The 10,155-nt window shown below is 26.0% G+C and overlaps 1 pseudogene; it reads right to left on the bottom strand.

Moving 5' to 3' along the window:
* Positions 1 to 1,147: 1,147 nt before the first annotated feature.
* On the bottom strand, positions 1,148 to 2,116 carry LOC124888927 (annotated as a pseudogene).
* Between the last annotated feature and the right edge of the window lie 8,039 nt (positions 2,117 to 10,155).

The raw sequence follows: 10,155 nt of genomic DNA, 5'->3' as shown, positions 1-10,155 counted from the left end.
ACGGCAGAGGAAAAAACAAACAAAATATAGAGAAGCTAAAAATCGCAGTGAGGAATGTTACATTTTCTCTAAATTCCCATTATATAATATTTGATACCCCTTAGAATAATTAGTGAAGAAAGGCTTCTATTTCAAATTTAATCAAAATGATCAACTTTTCACATTCTCATTCTAATGTAAAATTTATAATTATTGAATTAATTTTAATATCAAAATGAAATAATTTTATAGATTTTTGTCTTTGTGAATATAAATAAATCAAATAAAATTGCCCTTTAGGTTTTTGGCTTACCAAAATGGTCATATATGACACAATTCTTTTTTAAAAGAAAAAAAAAAAAAGGCTGCCCCTCACGTATGCCAAAAGAAAATAAAATCATTTTTTCTGAACTTTCACTTTTCATAATCTATTTAACATTAAAAAAAAAAAAAACTGTACATATGAAATTTAAAATACTAAGAAATACATACTTACCGTGCATCATCGAGAATGATTTTCTCATCCTGCAATTAGTCGAATCATAAACAATAAAAGCTAGAAGAATGACTGTTTTGGCAAACAGAAGATTTTACATTTTTGTTTATATTTTATCTTTTAAAATAGAATTTTTTTTGTTCTTTAACTTGTCATATTAGGAGTGATTTGCCTCACTTATTCTATACTGATAAATTTTCTATTTTATATGTTTTATTTCATTGTAGTTTTTTTCAAACTCTTTTCCTCAAGATTTTTTGAATATTTTTTATTTTAATTCAAATATTTAAGATTTTACATTTTTATTTATACTTTATTTTTTAAAATAAGAATTTTCGTATGCTTGCACTTGTCATTGTAGGAGTAGGAGTGATTTGCCTCTCCTTCTCTACATAAATAGATGTCCACATTTAAACTCTCAAATTAATTACAATTTGGCCTAATAGTCATTTTAAAGATACCAAAATATAGAAAAGTAAAAAAGATAATCCGAATTTTTCTCAAGCTCAACTCGATCTCATGAAGAACCTCCAAACAACAATGTAAACACAAATGACTATATTTTTGTATCCATGAAACCTTGATTCTAATTGAGACAATATATTTAACCAATAAATCCTTGAAAATCCATAAATTAGTACTCCATCATATTTCATTAATACATAAAGCAGATTAAACGGATCTTATAGAACTAGAAAGAAAGATTATACTTTTGAGTTTTATCCGGATTGAACACTCCAAAATGTCTCTCAAACTCTGCTCCTCTCTACAAATTTTCATCAAACATAGTGTACAAATAAGTTTCAATAGCTTTTCCAGGCTTGTATGTAGTTCCTTTTCTTGACTTACGTGTTTAAGCAAATTCGTGTAATAAGTGGCAGCATTACGCACATTTGCTCTCCTACCACCGGCAGAAGGCCATCCACTTCCAGAAACAATAATTTCCATGTTGTTTCCACCACCAGCATTCTCAATTGCATAATAAACTGAATCCAACATAGCATCAAATAGATTATAATACCCCGATGGGTTTGCTTTGGGCTTCGTAAATAGAGCATACCTGAGTCCAATACGATCAGGTTCACGAATATAAGCGGAATACGGATAAAAATTCGCCAGCAACGACGCGTTATTCTGTTTCAAGAAATCAATGATTGGATTGATGGAACTGCTCACGTCTTTGCGAAATATCGACTCAGATGGCAAAATTGTATTCACCAGTAGACGGTTCTCTATATTTGTTGAGACCTTCACACGATTCTGCAATCTAAATTTGGTTATCACTTGCTGCAAGTTTTGCAAGGAAGGGAACCAGTTGAGATGTTCCATCATTGAAAGGAGATATTTCATTTCCAACACTTATATATCTTATTTTGACTTGTGCAATATAACTTATAACATTGTCAACAACCCACTTGTAAGCTTCATTTGGATCAGTTAAGGCTTGAAGATTGTCATTGGGAATGGAAAGAATGATTCCAATGTTACTTCCCTTCAGAGCAATGAGTGTTTCAGGAATTGGATCAGGAACTCCCATGTTTGTTATGCCATTAGCTTTATAAAGATCTACAACATCTTGGCTGATGGTAAGTCGTTGCCATTTCTTCCCATAACACAATCCAACAGCCTGTGCCTCTGCATTATTAATAAAGATTAAATAAATAAAGGGAGTTACTATAGGATCACATACCATAAATACTATGTGGCACAATTAAAATTTTATTATATTTTCACCATGAATTTGGACATAGAAGTTATAAATGTTTTTAAACAAAATAAAAACATATATAAAAATTATTACAAATCACAATAATTAACAATTTAAAATATTTAAAAGAAATTAAAGAAATTTCGATCAAAAAATAAACCTGGTTTGTTTCTTGAAATTTCAATTGTGTAAAATAAATCAGAAAAGAGGTAGTAGTTATAAGACCCTTGAAAGGAAAACTACACTAAACAATAAACATGTATATGACTCCAGCTACAAATATATTTTATGTTTTCTTAAATCAAATACTTACATCCCTATGTTCTGAAAATCCTACATAAATATTAGCTTGATTAGCAGTCTCATTTTACAAGTCCATTAAGTGTATAGAATTTTAAAAAATGGAGCATATTTGAAACTAAGTATATAAAAGAATAACTAAAAGATGACTTAAAATTAAACATAAAGTTCCTATATAATCTATAATATATTAAAAGTGTGAAAACTCTTAAAAAAGTGATTTGAACTTTTTGTCCATTAAAAATCTCCGCAATAGACAAAATAGTCTTTTTACTTATTTTCTTAAATTATTAAATATTTATTTTTAATATGTATAATTAAGGAATCCTAAAGTATATGGTAAAAGAAAAATATATAGAAAGAAAACATTTCATTTGTTTCTTGTTGCTTTATGATGGCTAACTTTTCCTTCTTTGTACTTACCGGTGTCGTAATTAGTTACCTATAAATAAGAGGTATTTTTTTCTTCTTAGTACCACATAAAAGTTTTGTAAGCAAATGTTATCTTTTTAGTCCGTTTTTTAATTAAAGGTGTAAATAATAATTTTCATAAGAAAATCATTTTCTCTCCCATTTTTCATATAACTAGCTTAGTGTATGTGCTTTATGAGAGTGTCTTTCCTTAATTAAGTTTTATAAAAAAAAGTCATTAAAATATAGCAATTTTTATTAAAGTAATATTTATCTAATTAATCAATATAATAAAATTATCATATCTTAAATATGTTATTCCATGTTGTGTTTCAATTTACTGTTTCTTTAAAATAAAAAATTAAGTTTTTTCACCAAATAAATAAATAAATAAATTAGTTCTTTTTATCAAGATTCACACAAGTAAACACGGTAATTACTAATCATTATCATGTAGCTATCCTGCCGTTAAGCTGCTCCATTTAAATATTAATCAACCATATTATTACTGAACCAGTTTAAGACCTTTAGTTTCCTGAGTAGTTGATTTGCTGGTCAATTAGCTTAAATTCAGCAAAGAAAAATAACAAATTAATTCTTTACCTTCTCACAAACACCAATACATATTTAATAGGAAAGAACAAAATCTGATGAGTTACCTCTAGTAATTACTATCCCAATTATTGAGCATGTCTTTTTAGGCTTCTAAGTCTAAGAAAACAAGCCTCCAAGACTGTTCAAAAGATCTTCACTTTGTAATTAAATTTCAAGCTTTACTTTCCAGTTGATAAGCACAAAAACAGAAGAAAAGCTACAATAATTTATATCATTCAAAACTAAAAGTATGAAAAGAATCTGAATAAAGATCAAAACTGCAGAAGGAAAACTACAATGATTTATATCATTCAAAACTAAAATTATGAAAAGAATTATAATACAAATCAAAACTAAAAATTATTATGCGAAATTAAATTTTGATATTAAATTTCTTTACAAATAAAGTAAAGAGAAAAATTAAATCTGCTCTAAGCCGATGATGATAAATTAGGGCATTCATGTCCTTCTTTGAAAGAATACACGACAAATAAATTTTATAACTAATCCTAGATCTAATGAATTCTATCCTGAAAAGGATTCCGGAATTAAAAGAAAATTAATTAATTCCTATAATATTAAAAATAGACATGTAATTATTAATTTTCCATATTAGTTAATTATTCTTGCACTTTAGCCATATAACTAATAATAAAATAATTGGCACTATTAGTTTTTTTGTATTAAATTATTTGTTATTGTTATATTTTGCAATATGTAATTAATAATTTTCATATTTGCATGTAATTGTTATACTTTAACCATGATTCTTATGGGAAATTGGTCACACAAACCAAATAGAGACAAACTTGAGAAAAGTACGTAGAAAAATTTTCACGTGAAATAATTTATTTACGATTAAAAGAATCCTAGTTTTAACCATATATAGTTTTGTATATATTTATATTATTATCTAATAATTGTTTTGTCATATATCCAATCCATAAGTGTATTATTTTTTCTGTATCTATTACACAGTCTAGATCTAAAAAAAATAAATAGTGTAATTTGAAAATTAATTGATGGATTACTTTTATTTTATCTCTAGATTTACTAGATAACTAGTGAAATTAACCGTGCTTCACGTGACTATAAAAAGTTTAGTAAATGAATATATTTCACTATTTTGTAAATGAAGTAGTATATAACATTAATATTCCAGTTAAGATATTTTAGATCTTTATTGATGTTAATTTGAGACATAGTATTTTTTTTTCAACAATAAAAATTAAAATTATTTGCTCCTTTTTAAGTACCTACTTTTTTATATATACATAATAGAACAAATAATTTAGGATGTATGAGTGATGAAGTAAATAGAACAAGAGGTCATATTTTGAAACGATAATATATAGATTAAGTTGAAAATATTATCTTTTGTTTTAACCTCTATCTTTTATAGGTATAATTGATCTTCTATGCAAATATTGATTATAATTTTTATCTTGTGTCTGAAGTGTTATATTCGCTTATGACGATATTCTTTTATACATCAAATAAATATTTTTAAAAGTTATGAAAATGAAGCAAAGTAAGTTGAAGTTATGAATACATAAAATAAAATAATTAATGATAATAATATAAAACACAAGAATGTAACAATTGTTAATATGATATTGCACTATATATGACATTGTAATATTGCTATTCCAAATATATCAATAAAAAAATTACATAGAAAAGAGGAAAAAAATCTAAACTATATTATACATCTTAAATTTTTTTATATATTTATGTATATGAAGCTAAGGAGGCTTAAAAATATGATAAATGTGGCATACTTTTAAGGCCTCCATTCCTATTTTTTCCTTATTTTTGACTTTTTTTTTTGTATTTTTCTTTATTTTATAAGTGAATAATTAATCATATTCTATCCTATTTATTAAGTATCATTAAATTCTTTAACAATCATATTAATTTATTGTCAATAAGTTATTATATTAATTATTAATTATTAATTATGAAAATAAAGCAAATTAAGCCGATGTTATCAATAATAAAATAAATAAATAAATTATTAATTATAATAATATAAAACACAAGAATGTGACAATTGTTAATATGATATTGCACTATATATGATATTTGTAATAGTTTTATTTCAAATATATCAATAAAAAATTACATAAAAAAGAGGAAAGAAATCTAAACTATATTATACATCTTAAAAAAATTGATCGCACTACTATAAAATTACCTTAATATTGATTTTCATGATCGTATTTATTTGGAGGAGGATAACAAATATGTAAAAAAAAATATTAAAATAAGAAAGAATATCAAATACATAAACATGAAAGAATATTTGAGAATGAAATATTTATGATATTGCACTACATATGATATTTATAATATTTCTATTCCAAATATATCAATAAAAAAAAATTACATAGAAAAGAGGAAAGAAATCTAAACTATATTATAAATCTCAAAAAAAAATTGATTGCACTATTATAAAATTACCTTAATATTGATTTTTATGACTATATTTACTTGTAGGAGGATAACAAATATGTAAAGAAAAAATGCTAAAAGTAAGAATATCAAATACATAAACATGAGAGAATATTTAAGAATAAAATATTTTGCCTTCATATACTCCTTATTACGTGCTATAATTTACAAACAAAAGAGATGGAGAAGAGAAAAATAATTTTGAATAGGAGTATTCATGAAATAAATATGTATTTACTTGTAGGAGGATAACAAATATGTAAAGAAAAAATGTTAAAAGTAAGAAAGTATATCAAATAGATAAAATGAACAAAGAAGAATTTATAATAGATGAAAAAACATATGAAAACCATGAAAGATTAAAAATAAGAATAGCATTTTCCAATTTAGGAAGAAGATATAAGAAAATAGGTGAATATTTATATTTCATGTTAGAAAAAGAAGAATTAAAATTAGAAGATAAATTAACAGCTATGGTAAGAATAACAAAATAAAACGAAGAAATAGATAGGAAAAAAGAAATAGATCAAATAAAATAACAAACTACAAAAGAAATACAAAAAAATAGAAGAAACTAAAAAAGTAGGATTGCTGAATTAGAAAAAGAATTACAAATGCTAAAAGATCTGTATGAAAAAGGACAAAAAGAAAAAGAAGAAAAACATAAAGAACAAAAATTATTAATTGAGATAAATCAATTTAAAGAAAAACTAGAAGAAGAAAATAAAGAATTAGAAGCAAATGAAATAGAAATAAATACAATAGATGCTGAAGAAACAGGTAATTATGATTCGGAAGACAGTGAAACATATACAGAAATCTTAACAAATATAGAAAAGTTAGAAATCAATGAAAAACAAGAAGTAATTAAATAAGCTAATCTGTGAGGGTTTTATTTTATTTTATTTAACTTCATATATTCTGGGTAGTAACTAGTTAAAGTTTCTTTAATTTTTCTAAAATCTTCTATATTTTTAAATGATCTTCTCATTTTTTAACAAATAAATAACAACGTAAATAATAATAGCTCATAATTAAATTAACATTTCTAACATTTTTCATAATTAACATTTCTCATAACTAAATTAACACATATCAACTTGTATATTTTTTAAATAACGTAGCTCTAATACCAATTGTACAGGGGTGCGGATAACTTGGGTAATTTACTAAAATATAATCTTCTAACTTCTTTACTTTCTTATGTATTATATGATCCCTTATAGTAGTATCCTTTAAATGCACACGTATATTCATCTATATAACACATATTACATATTGTTAGTTTTAACATTAAATTCCTATTTGTATCTTTTTCTTTGTTTTGTTTTTCTTCTTCTGTTGTCATACTGCTAAATTCATCTCTTATAGCCATTTCATATTTTTTCAATATGTCTATAGGTGTTAGTTTAGTTACTGTTGTTCCTTCTGTAGGGGGGTGCGGATAGTTTGCGTGGATAAACTTGTACTTGGATAACTAGTACCAATTGTAGGAGGGTGCGGATAGTGCGGGTAACTTAACATTGCTCTGATAAATAATATATCTATCTACTATATGTTCCATATTTCTATTTTTTATGTAGTCATGTAGATTCTTTTTCATAAGTGGTTCGGTTAATCTTATTTGCTCCATATCTTTTCTCCAATATTCTAAGTATTCGTAGTTTATCATTTTATCCTATAGTAGTTGTAATTTTACAAATTTCTGTGTAATAACTTATTCTAATCGTACTGTATCTAATATGTGATTCTATGTTATCTATGTGATTCATTAACTTTTGTTGTTATTATATAAACTATCATTTGTATCTGCTTTTTCTAAGATTAATTTTATTCTAAATAGTCTTTGTTCTAGTTGCCTTTTTTCTCTTTTAAGCTGATTCTTGTAATTAATTTCTTCATATAGCCAACTTTGTTTTTCTCTAACTCTTCTAATATATTCTATCATTTTTTAATCTGTATAATATTCGTCTGAATAATAACTATCTAAATATGAGCAGTAGCTATCATTATATAAGTGTAAGTTTTCTATAGAACTTAATAACTCTTCATTAAAATGAAATATCTTTTCGTATATAATTTTTCTTTTATCTACTATTTCTATATCCTTAAGTATATACAAAACAAGTATTTTAAATTTATCTATCATCTCATCAGATAAGTAAATATTCATTCTTCATATGATGCTATTTTCAAAATATTCCCTCCAATCATATCCATAACAAAATATGGTCATCTTAGATCACTATATACTAGATTATATTTAAATAACATGTTCTTCGGTCACTATTAGCATGGTAATCTGGATACTTTTCCCTAAACAGCGCCTCTACTCTGGTTACTCCCCTATCACGGCTTTTTTGCCTCACTGGTTTCACCTTTAGGATGGCATAGTTCTTGGAAATTTTTCTCCTTTTCCACTTTGCTAATAAACTTCTTAACATGCTATTTTTCGAATAATTCTACTATAAAGTAACTAACATGAACTTATTATATCATGATTGTCAGGAATTTATGAATTTAACTATTCATAATTGTAAATGAAAATAACTGTTCTCGTAGATTTGATAAACTGTGTTTTGCTCATCCATAGCTTTTCCTTAGAAATATACTTTTTTTTATTAAATATTCAAAAATTTCTGTGTACAAGAGAGAAGGCTTGCTTTCAACACATGAAAGTCTTACCTTAGATTGTCGTATGACTTACATATTTATAATCCTAAAAATGAAAACTCGTAAACTATTTACACTATTCCTAACTTTACATCCGTCAAAAAAGTAAAATACTAATAATTGTCCTAACTTTACACTTGTGCTAATCTTACAAAAAGTAGAAATATATCTCTACAAAAAACAACACTAATAATGGCTTTTTGGCCAAAAAGAGTCAAAAAGTTTAGTATAGCTTACATGATAAGTCAAAAAAGAATAGTAAATGCTAATAAATGCTTACATAATTTACGTATTCTTATGACAAAAAGACTTATTCACATGTTGCTTTCTATCTTGTCTTCTTTTGTCTTTTGTCTTTATTTCTTCATTGCTCCATTGATTTTTATCTTCTAGCTGGCGTCCTTATCTTCTTTGTTGATTTTTTCTTTTATTCTAGCTGGACTTCTGAAATTATGTTATTTTCTCCATTGTATTTTGAGCATAGGTGGTCGGGATATTTGTGTCCTATTAATTTGCAATATCTGGTTAATAATTCTTCTGAAATAAATTACTTTTTAATTGCCCTTGTCGATGGATTATTTTCTGGATTGAGCAGCGTCATAATTAATTGTTTAACTTCTTCCATATCAGACTGTCATAGTTCTCTTGAATTTGAATAGCTCATTAATTGGTCTCTCGAATAGTAGCTCCATATGGGATTTTCATTGAGATAATTGTTTGCTAGTTCTTGAATAATTGTAGCTATTCCTATAGTTCGCTTATTTGCATAAAAATTAGGTATCTTAACTTTAGGTATCTCTGGCTGTTGAACAATATCTTCCGGTATACTCATATCTCTGGTTAATCTTATTTTTACAACTTGTATAGCTGGTTTAATTTCTTCATATAATATCTCTGCTGGTGCAGTATAAAACTTTATAAAAAATAGATTTCCTTTGGTTATTTTCTTATAAGTAGCGAATGCTCTATATAATTTTGGTATATCTGTTGGTTCATCTCCTTCTTGGGTATATATGGTATTTAATAGTCCGTAACTGAAACAGGTTTAAACTAAATTTGGGTTAGTTTTTGGTAATGCGATTAACTTGTTGTAACCTTGTAGTTTTTGGGTTATACAGTCTGTGTTTGGTTCTTAGATATTTGTGGCTCTGGGTCTAAGGTTTTGGTGAGTCTGTATTTTGTGGATATTTTCTATGTATGCTCGAGTTATATGGTTTAGGCTTTTTTATCTTGGTTTAAACCTTATCGATATGTGGTAGTTTGTGGGGGTATGAACAAGGGGTCTTTTTGTGTTTTTGGTATAGATGGTTTTTCAAATATCTTGTTCATATTCATGTTCTGATATCTTTGTCCACTAACTCCTTTGCTTGTACCTGCAGTTGTAGATTGATAAACATTATGGGTATTATAGAGTGTCCCAACGTCTTCTTTTATATTTGGAGTTTTATTGCCTTTCGATCAACATAGCTCTGCACACTACTGAGTTATCTGAGTCATAGCTTCAAACTTCAGTTTAACTTCATTAGTCTTTAGCTTTTCT

Source organism: Capsicum annuum, chromosome 11 (genome assembly GCF_002878395.1).
Source record: "Capsicum annuum cultivar UCD-10X-F1 chromosome 11, UCD10Xv1.1, whole genome shotgun sequence".
NCBI classification, from domain to species: domain Eukaryota; kingdom Viridiplantae; phylum Streptophyta; class Magnoliopsida; order Solanales; family Solanaceae; genus Capsicum; species Capsicum annuum.
This window is presented reverse-complemented; position numbering and strand designations above follow the sequence as displayed.